Source organism: Corvus cornix, chromosome 13 (assembly GCF_000738735.6).
Source record: "Corvus cornix cornix isolate S_Up_H32 chromosome 13, ASM73873v5, whole genome shotgun sequence".
In the NCBI taxonomy this organism is placed as follows: Eukaryota; Metazoa; Chordata; class Aves; order Passeriformes; family Corvidae; genus Corvus; species Corvus cornix.
In genome coordinates this window covers 6426243-6440303 of record NC_046343.1, presented here as the reverse complement: position 1 = coordinate 6440303, position 14061 = coordinate 6426243, and the positions used below count along the sequence as shown (strand labels likewise).

The following is a 14061-nucleotide window of genomic DNA, read 5'->3' as shown; positions in this document are numbered from 1 at the left end:
CTGCCAGGGATAGTGACATCACCAGAGCTGCTTGATTGATCTGTGATTTGAGGAGAAACAGCTTGGACTCGATCCTCCCTTTGTCCTTACAGAGAGAAAGGAATGTTGCAGTTTTCAGCTCTTTTCCCTGGGAAGCTTTCATACTCAGATGGTCTCAGATGTTAGGGAGAGGCATTCAGGGAGAACATGAGCAAATGCCTGAGCTCAAAACAGTCCCCTTGTACTGCCATTGTCCTCGGGCATTGGGATGGGGCTCTGTGCTTGTGAAGAATCAGCTGAAGGGCTGTCTCCTCTGTAGTGTCTCTAACCAGCTGGCTGACACTGAATTCAGCTCTCTGTACATTCACAGTCTGTAAGATCAGTCAAGATTGTCTCATCCTGGTCCCCTCCTCTCCCTACCTGCTGGCACCAACTCTTCTCTGAGGCAGTAATTCCTTTGAGGAAGAGTCTATAGCTCCATATTTGAGAGGGACTTGGCCAAGGTCTAGCGCCATGGTTAGTGGTTTTTAGCTGCAGGATCACACAGACAGCCTAAAAAGCCATTCACAGACCGTCTTGTTGTTTTCCTAATGCCAGCACTGCGCTGTAACACGAACACTGAGAATGCTCAGAAATGGAACTCTTGAGCATTTAAAGAGTCGGTGATGGGCTCAGAGTTAGGTATTGGGATTACATCCCTCCATCCATGGCAGCAGAGTCTGGTAATCCAAGCCTCACCACTCTTTTGACTGCAGATCCTGGTGCTGTGTAGCTGAGTTAGGTACCCGGAGAAGAATATCCAAAACAAAACTCCTCTGTGCTTCAGGGCTGAGGATAACAGACCTTCTTAACTGTTCATCCTCAGCTCATATATTGATGATACTCTTCATGATAAATGTCATCTTGCTGAGCAAAATATAGCAAATTACAAGAATCACCCCAGAGGGCAGCTGCTGGCAGCTGTGTACACAGGGCTGTATTGCTGTTCATGAAGCATTTTTTCTATTTTGCAAATTGATGCAGAGATGAGATTTCATGAGTGTTTGTTGACACTCACATACAGGAGGCAGATTTCTAAATGGGATCTGCAGAGATGATTGAAATTCCAATCCCAGCTCCTCACTGTGTCCACTGGTTTTGTAAAATCCCACATTGTTTGCTGGGCTGATGTGTGATGGGAGGTAAGCATGGTTCTTTGGAGCTGTGAACCCCTTTGTTGCCCCAAAGCAGATGCTAGACATACACACTCCTCACAGACATGCACATACCCCTCATGGACACACACACCTCTCCTCCCAGGTCCCAGACCAGTAGTGTGCATGGGAGAGAGTGGTTTTCAATTAGAATTCGAAAGTCACAATGATAGAGTCCTCCTAATCCTTTAACTAAGGTGTGCATGGTTAAATCAAACTGTAATGCCTCAGGCTCTGGGTAGTTTCAGCTTAGTGCCGAATCTCCTGGGATATTTTCATGGATTCAAGATGTGCAGAGGGTGCTTCCAGCCCTTGCTCTTGTCTGCCAGGTAGATGCAGCTGTTGCATTCCCTAAAGTGACCCCTTAATAATCATGTGAGGAAGAGGAGCCCTTGGCCTTCTATTCCATGCAGAAAAGCTTTAAGTGTCTCAGCCTGGGTGCAAATGTGTCTGTGAGAAAGTACAGGTAGTTTTCTGTGTGGATTGACTGCATTCAAAGGGGGAGAAAGGGAGAAAGAGGAACAAGGAAGAGTGTTTCCTGCATTTTCCCTGGGGAAGTTTCTTCCTCTACCCTGGGTTCCCCCAGGGACTGTAGCTCGAGTTGGCTGTGTCAGCCCAAGGTTTGCTGGCTCCCTGTCTCCTGTGAGCATGGCAGCCCACGCTCACAGACAGAGTTCTGTAGTGGAGATATGCTTTAGTGCTGCTCCGTTGTCCTGAGTTCCTGAGGGAGAGGAGAAGTCATTGTTGAATAACCCGGGTCTCTCTAGCAACAGGCTGACGGTTTCTGTGATCTAAGCAAGAACCTTCTTGAGGTTTCTCTGTGTGTGCCCATTAAAGCCCTCAGGCGGATTGTGGTGGCTGGGGATTACCAGCACACGGTGAAGGATGGCAGGAGAATTTTCCCGACACTTCTCTGGCCTCAAGTCCAGAGGGAAGGCGACAGAGGAGCTTTTATGCAGACTCAAACTGCAGGAGTCCTAATGGCCTGTCATGCTGGCTGTACTAGAGATTTGCATCATTGGTGATGCTTTTGTAGGAGCTTTATAGCCACACATGTGGCAGCCTTAATTTTGGATGTGTGTACAAGGCCAAATCCTCATCTTGGTGACACCAGTGTGAAACAGAAATTTATTATTATTTTAACTTCAGAGTAAGCTCAAGGCTTATTTTAGGAGCAGGATCTGACCAAAGACCACCTGTATAGCGGGAAAGGATGAGAAGGAAAACCTTGTAAGCCGCAGTCCCTCAGGGTACAGCACAGAGTGCTGCAGATCTGTGTTTGTCCTCTCCACGTGTGCTCCAAATCAATCCCTTCAGTGTAAAAGCTCATGTCCCTCCTGCCTCAGAGTGTGTTTGGGGGAGGAAGACTAAAACTGGATCTCCTCAGTGGGCATGTTTCAAAACCCCGTATACATATGTGTGCAAACACACACAGAGAAATACGTGTGTGTATTTATGTATTTTTCTGTTTCCATATCACCCAGGGGTGTTTTTTTCCCTGTGATTCTCTGCTAGCAGGCACCAAAGCAAATCGAAGATTAATTCCATTTAATTTTAGTGATAAAGAACATTGCAGTCACAAGAGGTCTGCCATCAACGCTGGAGGACATTAAGTATTTGGGGTTTTTTTAGTTGCAAGATAATAATGTTCTGGTGTAAATGTTTTATAATTATCTCATGAATTATTCATGGTTAACTTGTTAACCCGGCATTTTATGGGATATGGTCTCTAGAGTGCAAGGAGAAATTTAAAGATAAATAAATGTGAAGACAGGACCCAGATGCAACAATGAAAATGCACTGAGGTTTCTGATTTATTTTCTGTCTGCACTGAAGAGTGGTTTCATTCTTTTATTTATATTTTTGTAGTGATGAGCCACAGAACTTGAGTAAGTGGATGAGGTTATTTTCTATATATAGAGAAAGAAAAGAAAAACTGGGAAATAAATCAAACTCCCTTCACTGTTTTTTAATCTGAAAGTGGTGCTTGAATTATTTCACCTATTGTTCTGCAGCTCAGAGGTTCTGTTATTGTTGATACCGTCTCCATCTGGTGAAGCATTAATGAAAAAATGGAAACCAGCATGTATTTTTCTTTATGCATATTACTGGGCCTTTTTTCTGTCTTCACCCTTCCTTCTACTTCCCCTTCTTCTCTCTTCTTTTGTTCTTAGTCTCATTTCAGTTCTTTAATAGTTTCCTTTTTTAAAATTATTTTTCTCTCTTTCCTTTTCCATTTTTCTCTCTGTTCCTCTGGGATTGTCTTTTTGTCCTCACTTTCCTCCCATTCTTTCACCGTGTCTCACCTATTAATGTTTTTTATTGTCTGCAACTCCCTCTTTCTTCTCTCTGTTGCTCACAGGATCTTTGTGGTGTCTGCTGAAGTCCATGAGCTTTAACCCCAACCATCTGAAGACAGAATTAGACCTGGAGAAAAGTTCCTGCAACTCAAAGAAACCAGGTGGCAGCTTCTGGCAGAAGCATGTTGAAACTCAAACCTGGGCTTCCAGCCTGAGTGTCCATCAGGCCTTGATAACCAAAATGCACCAGGAAGGCATGCCATAACTTCATTGCCATATGCCAGAGGTCAATGGACAAAATCCCCAGCAAGGGCCTGAGAAGGCTCCCAGCTTGCCTGATATCCATGAATCCAAACGGAAAAGAGAACTGGCAAATGACACTTAATCCCAATGTGAGCAAAGGCTGTCCTTGTACCCAGAGAAACAACTGACAGCTGATACAGGACTGAGATCTCCAGGGATCTCTGCAGGAGCAAAGTCTTCTCTGTGGAAGATTAAAGCTTGGTGCAAACTCCAAGGTCACCTCTGTTTAAGCAGTGGGAAGTGAACAGTATAAAACCTGGGATCACCTGAGCTCCCTGGCATCCAGCTGCTTAGCAGTGTTGAGGTTTATTGCACTGGAGTTTCCACAGAGTGTTCATCCATCAGGAATGCAGGAGCTTTTTCAAAGAAGCTCTGGGTTCTGCAGAGTCTGATGGATTCTGCAGAGTCTGATGGATATCCTTAAAAATTTTGAAGTGGTAGTTTGGAGGGTAGCTGGCAAAACATGAGCCAGGAAGACACTGTAGAAAGACAAATTCTCAAGCAGAAATTTTTAGAGAGGGTATTTGAGAATGGAAGAGCGATTCCACCAGCCTGCACCATTCATTTATTTAAATTTATGCTATAAAATGGACAGCAGAGGAAAGTCAAAAGTTGCACTGATGATTTTTCTTTCCCTTCCCCCCCCACCCCCAATCTTTTATTTATTAAACTGCTCTGGGTACACCTTTCAAAGGACTTGTTTTGGCTTACTGTTTATTATATCTTCATCAGCCTTGAAATGGGAGCTGCAGGCAGCTTGATAAATGGATCGAAAAGCTGCTTCTGCCAGAATCCAACCAACAAAAACCCCTCAGCATCCGTAAGCCTTTTTGTTTTAGCATTTCTAAAACAAGCACTATTTCCCCCAGAACATCACTGAAGAGTGATGCACCAGTACCCCTGAGTGTTTCAACAGAGGGATTTTTTTATCCAGTGATGCCCAGGGCAGAAGTTCATCACTGGGTCATGAGCAGGACTCAGCCTGCAGCTCTGGAGAGCAAGGGCAGAGAAAGAGAGAGAGAAAGAGATGGTCTTAGTAAGGCTGAGCAAATCTTGATTCCAAAATATGCTGGGCAAATCAATGGAGTAAATGAGGCAAAATGTATGAAGTTGGCACTTGCAGCTGTCCTGCTTCCATATAACTATTTTTTACCCAGATACTTTCTAAACTCTTCCTTTCCCCCCAATCCTTCTTTAAATATGAATAATATTATCAGTATTGCTCAATATATCCCTGGTTCAAACCTTTTGTCCTTAGCACACTTAAATTCCATATCTGGTCCAGCCTGGCAGTAAACAAGGGTTTAGCTACTGTGACTTATTGACAGTGGTAAATGGTTCAGTCCCATCTGTGAAGGTACAAAAAATTCATGAGGAAATAAATACCCCATAAGGAAGTGGTAAGAAACGGTTGCAAAGCTTCCAACCAGCCAGGTGAAAACCTGTCATGTTATCTGCTGTAGCTTACAGCACAAATGTTGCAGCAAAGGGGGGGGGGGAATCCACCACCACCACCACAAAAAAAAAAAAAAAAAAAAAAAAAAAAAAAAAAAAAAAAAAAAAAAAGACCAAAAAGGAATGAAAATGTGTGGCTTGTGAGAGGAAGGAAAAGCTCTAGTGGTGAATACTGCAGGTAGAATGGCAGAGGCTTGTACTCTGTTCCTCACTAAGGTTGTTTTGGCTCTACATGCAAAGGTGATGAATATGCAAAGCAAAGGATGTGAATCTCCCCTTGGCCTGAGCTCACTGGTGTGGAATTTGCCACTGTGGATCACGCTGACAGCAGTGCACCCCACTCTCCCAACACAGGTTCCAGCACCCAGCGAGGTGGCAGTACTGCCAGGGCACTTGATGGGCTCTGCCAAAGTCAATAATCTTCTTGTCTCTGTTCTTACCCATTGCCTCCTGGGTTCTGACTGTCTCTGACTGTCTGTGTCGCTGAGGGGCTGCCAAGGTCCTGGCTGCTTAGGGGCACACCTTCCCAGTAGTGATTCCAGTGCCAAGGCCATGCTGTGGCTTTTCTTTCCTAATTATGGGGAGCCACTATCACTGAGTTATTGCAGTGACCCCAACCTATCTCCTTTTTTCTGTCTGCTCCAGTCCCTTTTAAGAGCTGCCTGGGTTCAGGAAGAACTTTGCTGTTCCTTGAGGCAGGAGGTGAGTGTGGGACAGAGAGATGGATGCTGCCTTTCTCTTCATGGAAAGATGTGGCGTGCCCAAGGCCATGCAGATAGGAATGCTGATGGGAATAAGAGGTAAGAGGGCAGAAGGTACCTGGACCCTTGTGATTCTCTAGTTATTTAGAATGCATAATTGCAGTTTGTTTAACACCAAAGGATAACTGATCATTCACAGGAAAGAAGCCAGTGGTGGAGATCAATATTTCTATTGCTGTGCTAGAAAAATAGCAGAAAAGGAATGGCTCTTTAATTGTTACAGCAGAGCAGAAGTCTGTGCTTAAGGCTGTTTGTAGCAGGGGCCAGCAGAGGGTTTGTGCAATGCTGGCTCTCATTTCAGACTTGAGCTGCAGTGGATGAGTGTGGATGATGTACCCTGCGCTCCAGATGTGGCCTGGCTGGAGACAGGGCAGAAAACAGCTCTGCCATCCTTGATACAGAGAGAGAAATTAAGTCACCCTGAGGGTTAAATAAGGAATATATGTGGGATAGTAACCTGAGCAAAGCACAACTGAGCACTTCAGTCTCTGTTTTCTACTCAGACCATACTGATGAATATTTTTTGTACAGCCGTAAGAGTTACCAAGAGCTGACTTCACTTGTCACAGCCAGAGCTGAGTTTGCACTGGGACCTGTGGGATCCTGTAGTAAAAGCACAGATAATCTGTTTTACCAAAAAGTTTAGCTGAAGGGTTTTGTTTTCAATCAAATATTTTTGAGTCTTCTTGGAGGGTCTTACAGAAGGAGTGGGAGGAAGTGACTCTTTGAATGGGATTATGTGTAGGAATTCTTTATTATAGGCACTGGCAAGGCATTTGGCTCTGGATTAGATATATCTGATCTTGTACTTGTTTTGGTCATGAATCAATATCTTGATTTCTCATCCAGAGCTTGCAACTTGTATATAATTATTTTGCCATGCCCTGTGAAACAAAAGCCTGAGAATTGTCCCAAAACAAGAGATTTTTCCAAGTCGGTTTGGATGAGGTGGCCAAGCCTGACTCACCATCGGTGCTACCACTGCTCACACTGGCTGGGACCTGAGGAGCAGCCTGGCTTTCTGTGAGCCTGTGCCGACTGAACACACGAGAATCTCTTGCTGAGCTTATCCAGCAACAGACCACTAAGCAGTTTTAAGCAGGGGGGAAAAAGAAATGGAAACATGAAGAATCTCTACATCATAAATCAACACCCGGGGAGCTGGAACAGGTTTTCCCTTGGGGTGTCCTGTGTACCACAAACACAGGCTTAGCGCCCAAGGCTTCTGGGAATCAGGGTACCCCAGTGCTCACTCCCACACAGGTTTCCATGGCACAAGACTGACCTCCAGTGGCACTGACTAGTGTGGTTGGGCTGTAAATCTGGGGAGGCTGCGTACAAATGCTCTGAAGAGGCCACACGTTCAGATTTCAGGGCAGGTATTTGCTCCTTGCCTTCTTCAGACCTTTCCAGCATAAACACAGACGTTGGGGACAGTCTCCTGCTGAGCTGGTAAATGCAACGTGGTTCAACTGAGGTAGAAAATTCTAAAAATGTTCTCATGAAATAGGAAGGGAATATCCCATCTATGGCTTTGCTACCTGCGGACCAAAGTGATGAGAGAGAAAGGGGCAAAAGAGAAAGGGAAGAACCTGAAGCTTTTGGGGCAGAGTGAATTTCATTCTGCAAATGAAATTGTGCTGCCTGCATTTGAGGTACTTAACCCCAGGATACTGCAGCTCTGCCTCTGCAGGGTGAGGGGGGAAACACATCCCAGTTTAACCTGTGGTTTTACTTTCCAGGGTGGCAAGTTGCTGGGAAGAAGTGCTCACCCGAATGAGGATGAACCATCTGCATCATCATTTAGGCTTTCCTTCCTCTCCAGAAACCACAGACATCTTCTTCTAATGGTAGAATTACAGCTCTTGATTCCTCTAAAACTGACACTGAGCCTTCCCTTTTTTATTGCTGGTGGGAGTTCAGGTCCCCCTGTGTCTTTGTAGAGGGCTTCCTTGTGTTTCACATGTCCTCAACACCGTTCTGTCGGTGGCTCTCACTGACAGCACTTTCCTCATTGTGTGAATACAGATCTCTCCTCATTCTTAGTGCAGCACCCAGCTTCTACCAGAGAGGAGTCACTTGGTGGATTTAGGAAGAGGTGTTCTGGCTGGATGATAGCTACTAGACCTCCTACAGAAAGAAGAAGGTATTTCCTCTGCCAGTCGAGGACTTCTGTGGTTGGTAAGACCAGCAATGCAGCAATAATTTATCTGTGAGAAGGTGAGGAACCTGTCAGCTGCTAGAGATAGATCCTGATCCTGATTTCCAAAGGAAACCTGGCATCCCAGGCTAAGGAGAGGATACGGCATGAGGGGCTGCCTTGGATCTAGTTCAGCTGGTGCATTTTTGTCTCAGAGTGGATTTCCAAGGAGAAACCTGTCATTGGTATAGGACTTTTGGGCACCCAGAGCTGCAATAACCAAGAGAGATCTTTGACCTCCCACTTGTGTAAGTCATCAGAGGTCATCCTGGACTGAGTATATCCAGTGTTCAGGCTCAGTATGGCTCAGATTTGTACCCAGGACAGATTCCAATCATAGGCTTTGAACTGAGGCACTTTTTCCCTATCAGAATATGGAAAGAGGAGGTGGAAAAGTTGCAGTGCCCTTGGCATCTGCACAAGAGAAGCATTCACCTGGTGATTTATACTGATGGCTGTTGTGGAGCTCAGGGGTTGTGGTGAACTTGGACAGGCTGCAAAACAGAGAGATGAAATGCCTCACTGAAAAAGAACAGCAGGAGCTGGGAGCAACTGGGAGAGGTCTCTGGAGGGAGCAGGGCAGGCACAGCTGAGCTGCCTTTCCCAAAGCCTACTTAGCATAGGCCAAGGCCCTCATTTACTATTGACTGGAGGGATGTTTTACAAGTGCCCCTTCTGGTTTAGAGAGATATGAAATCTGTCTGTAATTAAGTTAATTTGGAGTTGAACATGGGCAAAGATAATGAGCTGGAAATAACAAAACAAAAAATAAGGGAAGGTGTTGCTAAGGAACAAATCTTTTGCATTAAATCCTCTCCCCTCCCCAATCAAATAAACAATTTTTAGGATCTGGATGGCTGAGTGATGGGGCAGACAGAGCACAGGCACGGAAATGACTGCTAGATCAAGAGTTCAGAATAATAGTGGAAGTACGAGGAGGGGTGTGGCTTGGAGAACTGAGAAAGGCAAAAAGGGTGACAGCTGTGGCCAGTACAGTTTAGGAGCAGAGCAGTGGCTTTGGGATCAGCAGAGTGGTGTCCTGCGCCTGACTTACCCCTCGTTTGAGGGAACCCCCCCCAATGCCCTGAGCCTCTGTGGGGAAGTGCTCCGAGATACGGACATATGGACTGGCCACCACCACATCTTGCTTATCAAAGACCAGCAAACAGCCCCTCTCAAAGCACAAGGCTTTTAACTTCTCCAGTGTTTGACCCTGGTGAGAATTCCCACTGGAGTCAAGCAGGGTGGAAGCTTAAGATTGGTTCTCCTTGGCTTTTAGAAATGGGGTAAAATACAGTATGTTCAAGCCAAAAGGAGGATGGAAGAGAGGTCTACAGAAAGGACCAGAATATTTAACAGCCTGCAAAGCATAAGTAAATAGACAAGTTATTATCAGTGAGTTTGTTTGAATTTGACAGAGCTTTCCTGCAAACATGGGGGAGGGAAGGAGGGTGAAGAATCCCCTGCCAGGGTGAGCTGTAATAAAGGACCTGCTGTTTTCTGATTCTCACTCTCTGTGAAAATTGAAAAGGTTAGCCAGGTAATTGAAATCGGGACTGGAATACAAATAACGGTGTGAAAACCCTACAGCTGGCAAATAAAGTTGCAGAGAAAAGACTCAATCCTCAGTGGAATTTCTTAGCAGCAAAAAGCTGGATGGATGGAGAGAAGAGATGATTTTCAATATACCTGTTCCTCCTGGGAGGGAAGATAGGGAATGAGATGAGACCGGAAGCAACCAGACTGAGACTAACACTCATATGAGTGTTCCTTGCTGTTAACTTAAGAGACACACGAAAACTGGGGTGTGCTGAGGCTGAATCAGTCCTTGCTGCCTCTTGGAGGAGTGCAGTGGGTTTGCTGGGATTTGTTAGGCTGCCATGTGAGCCCCAGCTTTGGGACTGGTTAGTGTTATAAGCAGAGAGAGCCAGCTCCACGACTCAGCCGCTCGTCTTGGGACTGGGATACACAACCAGAGCAGATGGATCTGGGCCAGTGTCAACTGCTGCTCATCTTTGTTACATGCAGGAGCACAAGCTGGTTTCATCACTTTAAGCTAAGAGTGTGCTGCTGTGTCTCAGTTCCAATGGAGGGTCCTGCCAGTGCTGCTGAAATGGAAATTTGTATGTGCTGCTGTTTCTGTGGTTTGTTTTCCTGCGGGAGCAGGTAACGAGCTGGGAGGAAACAGTGGTGCAGGGCTTAGGGGAAGCTGAGTTTTGTGGTAGTAACCAGGTTTGTTCACACTCAAAAAACCCCTCTGCATGCAGGATTTGCCTACCACTAAGCCAGCTAACAAACCCCAGTACATGCTTAAATAAACATGGTCAAATATACCTCCAGGTTCCTGCGTTAGTGCTTTGTTTCCTTCCTCCCAGAGAGTCTGGTGAGTTATTCTGTTTCCCAAAACTGTGACTCTTGTACTTTTTTGCTGCAGTTGCTCTGTGCTGCCCAACCCACCTGCACTGCAGTAAAGAAAATACTTCTTTTTGGAGACTTTCCATTGAGTTCGGGCAGCTGTTTAGCACGTTCTCTGTCAGGACAGATCTTCCTGTCCTTGTCATCTCCTACAGAAGCAAAGGAAAGAAAACTGAAATGTTGCAAACAAATGCTGCAAATTCTACATGTGCTAGAGCTTTGTTGGAATTTCTCTGCCTTTTCAGTGTATCCCAGGTGTCCCAGAGGCACCTGCCCCAGAGCAGTGAACAAAGTGGTAGGTGAGCCCCTGAGGATGCTGTTCTCCCAGTGTTTAGTGGTGATTTAGCTGTGAGCCATTTGCTTTGCTCATTTGGAGCATGATTTTCACAGTGAGTCATTTCTAAGGGAGTCTCTTGGGTTCTGAAGAAATGAAACAAATTGAAAGGGTCTGATAAACATACCTGCTCTGCAACAAAGAACACACAGAACTCCAAGGTGACTTGTACCTTGTTGCCTGGCTGTGTTTTTCAGCTGCAGAAGATATGTATAAAAACTACCTGTAAAACACCTAAAGTAAATGACTGAAATAGGTCAGATAAATTGGTTTTAGAGCAGCTTCTTTCCCCCCTCATTTGTCTAGAAAAAGAATACAGATTTCCTCTGATGGAGATCAATTTGAAGACATCTGAGTCAAAGGGTCTGCTGGAAAATCCACCTCTAGCTACAAAAATCCAACAGAAGCCTGTTCCTCTGGGAAGGAACTTGCTGCAATTCATAAAATAGTGTAAGAGGAGGATGCAAGAAAAAAGTTATTTGGGCTTTTACCATAAACACCTCAGTATTTCATTCACGAATTAGCATCCCAGCAGGAAGCAAATTATTCCAACAGCTCCCATACACCTAAAATTAATCCTTCTCTAAAAATTAAGTGGATTTAAGATACTTTGCCTTAAAAACATCAGCTACAGCTTTTCAGGTTTTCACAAAGTCTAGACAGTAACAGAAAGTTTTCTGGTGGCAAATGAGCTTAGCTCTGTGTCTCGGGTATGACCAAAGCAGGCTGTTGACTACCCAGAATGTAAATGGAAAGAAATATGGAAGAAAATCAACAACCCTTCTTTCTCTTGGAGAGGGTCTTACTTTATGGTCCACTTTGTACATGGCAAATTCCTTTTTCAGAGTCAGGGAATTGTGCAAAAGATGCTCACTGTATTTTGGTGCGTGGTAACCTACCCTAACAACCTCAAAAGTGTTTTTTCCCAGGCAGGGAATCCTGCAGGGGACAGATTGGGCAGTTTGCTGCAGTTTCTTTGCAAACTCTTTTAATCCTCAGCTCACTCTGAAGGACATTTACCATCATTGCATTGACTTGGACTAAATTCTAAACCCAAATTTTAATCCTTGCAAGAGCTTGTTTAATTTCTTGTTCTTTCCCCTTTTTCTTCCTCAGTTTGTATACGGAAAGAAAAAGTCCAGATTATCATTCTGCTTTCATTATCATATTCCTCCTTGCATTAATATCCATTTGATATGGAAATGGCACAGCTCAGCAATTTGCTAGTTTGTGGAAAAAGAAACCTCAGTGGGGAAAATACTAGCAAGTGTCATAATGAACAGCAGAGAAAATGAGACAACTGTGAAAAACACAGAGGGAGAGCAGATCTGGCTGTTCCACAGCCTGGGAAGCAGCAGTTTTTGCTTTGGGACCCTCTCCTGGCCATGCCAACTGTGCTGCCCAGTTTTTAACCTCCTCCCCTATAGGAGCAGTTGTGCAGAGCCCTTGGATGAGCTCTCAGATGTGCAGAGCCACAAGTTCCATGGGGATTAGTGCTGGTTTTGTGCAAATATACCAGCTGAAATATGGGGGTTTTTTTAAGTACTGTGACTTGTAATGAGTCCTTGGTGTCCTGTGCCTGGTGCTGGCTGAACATCTGGGGAATCTCCATCTCCTGCTGCTCACATGAAATCAGAGGGAAAAACAGCAAGTGTGAGGATTTCTGGAGGATGGACCAGGCTTAGGAAGACAGACTTTAGTACATTTATTTTCATTTTACATACAGATACAGATAAGCATCTCTGCAGCTGAAGTGTACATTTAGTTTTACTGATAAGCTGTGGTTTAAACACTTTAAAACACAGTGGTGTTCGAAAACTCTTCAAATAAACTTAGCAGAACTGCCCACTTGCTGTTCATGGTGTTTTTTCCAACTGAACTTGGTGTTAGATCTGAGCATCACTCACTGGCAAAGAACACAATTCTTCTCCCCTTTGAGTGCTTCCTTGCAGCACATTTCAGACCCTCCACATCTTGTTCACACTTTCTGCTCCCACACTTGCATGTTTCCCAGAGGGAAACAGAAGCAGAGAAATAAATCAATAGACATGGAGTCACGCTTGATTTCAAATAAATACAGTTTTATCTTCGGGGGAAAGAGAGTTGTTCTTTCTGGCACCACTTCGGGGGAAAGAGAGTTGTTCTTAATTTTTGTGCAACAGGATTTTTTCTCAGCCAGTTGCCAACATTTTTCAGCACTTGGCTACGAAAGCTCCTTAATGTATAAATAAAGGAAAAGCATCAGCTTTCCTGACATCTCTATCCATCTTCCTGGTTTTTTCATCATTGGATGCAGCTTTCAAAATGCAGGAGGTAAATATCAGAGCAGAGTGATAAATAACTCAAGCACTGACCTTTTGGGAAGAAAAGCCTCCAGTGGACATCGACTACATTTAGGGACAAGGTGCCTCAACTATTTTCTAGAGATTCTCCTTCAGGAATGAGGGAGTACACAGCTGTGCAGTCACAGGGAATTTAACTCGGAGTCTCCAGTTAGTCCACTTTTTTTTCACTGCATTTATTTTATTTTTAGCAGAATTCAGAGGAGTTTTGACATGTCTCTCCCAATAACACTTTCACAGAAGGTTTGGTTTGGTGCAAGACTAAATGTTTTCAGCTTCGATTTTGGTATTTGGCCAAAAAAGCTGAGTAATTTTTGCTTATGAGTATCACTTCTTTTGACTGACAACAAATTAAATGTGATAAAAAATGCTTTGAGGACAAAAAAAAAAAAAAAAGTTCAGAACCAGGTGAGTTCCTGATGATTTGCTTCTCACTACTTCTCTTCTAAAATTTCTTCATCCACATGCATTCCTCCCACCTCTGCTTCCCCTTCCTCACAAAACCCTTTTGTCTTCCCTTGGGACAGAAACGTGGCCATTTTATTTAAGACCACATGAAATCTTCATCCTCCAGCTTCACCCCAACCCTTGTCTGCAGGTCTGTGTGCTCATCTGCAAGTCAAGGGATGCATTTTTCAACCCTGAGCTTTGCAGCCAAAGGTTGGGATTCTCCCATGAAGAGAGGAGAGGGCGGCTTCACTTGTGGATGGCTCTCACTCATGGGTGGCCCTCTGTGCACCAACACAAGCTGCTGTCTCATTCTGAATGCATTACAGGTG

At 44.6% G+C, this 14061-nt stretch overlaps 1 long non-coding RNA gene across 4 annotated transcripts in view; it reads left to right on the top strand.

Annotated features, from left to right (window-relative positions):
- LOC120410742 overlaps positions 1 to 14061 on the top strand; it is a 168439-nt gene that overhangs the window by 144551 nt on the left and 9827 nt on the right. For 3 of the 4 annotated variants that reach the window (XR_005603074.1, XR_005603072.1, XR_005603073.1), the window contains 3 exons: positions 3535 to 3633; positions 5876 to 6030; positions 7734 to 8172. This is a non-coding gene — a long non-coding RNA (uncharacterized LOC120410742). The remainder of the gene's footprint in view (positions 1 to 3534; positions 3634 to 5875; positions 6031 to 7733; positions 8173 to 14061) is intronic. The other variant, XR_005603075.1, reaches the window with a different exon arrangement.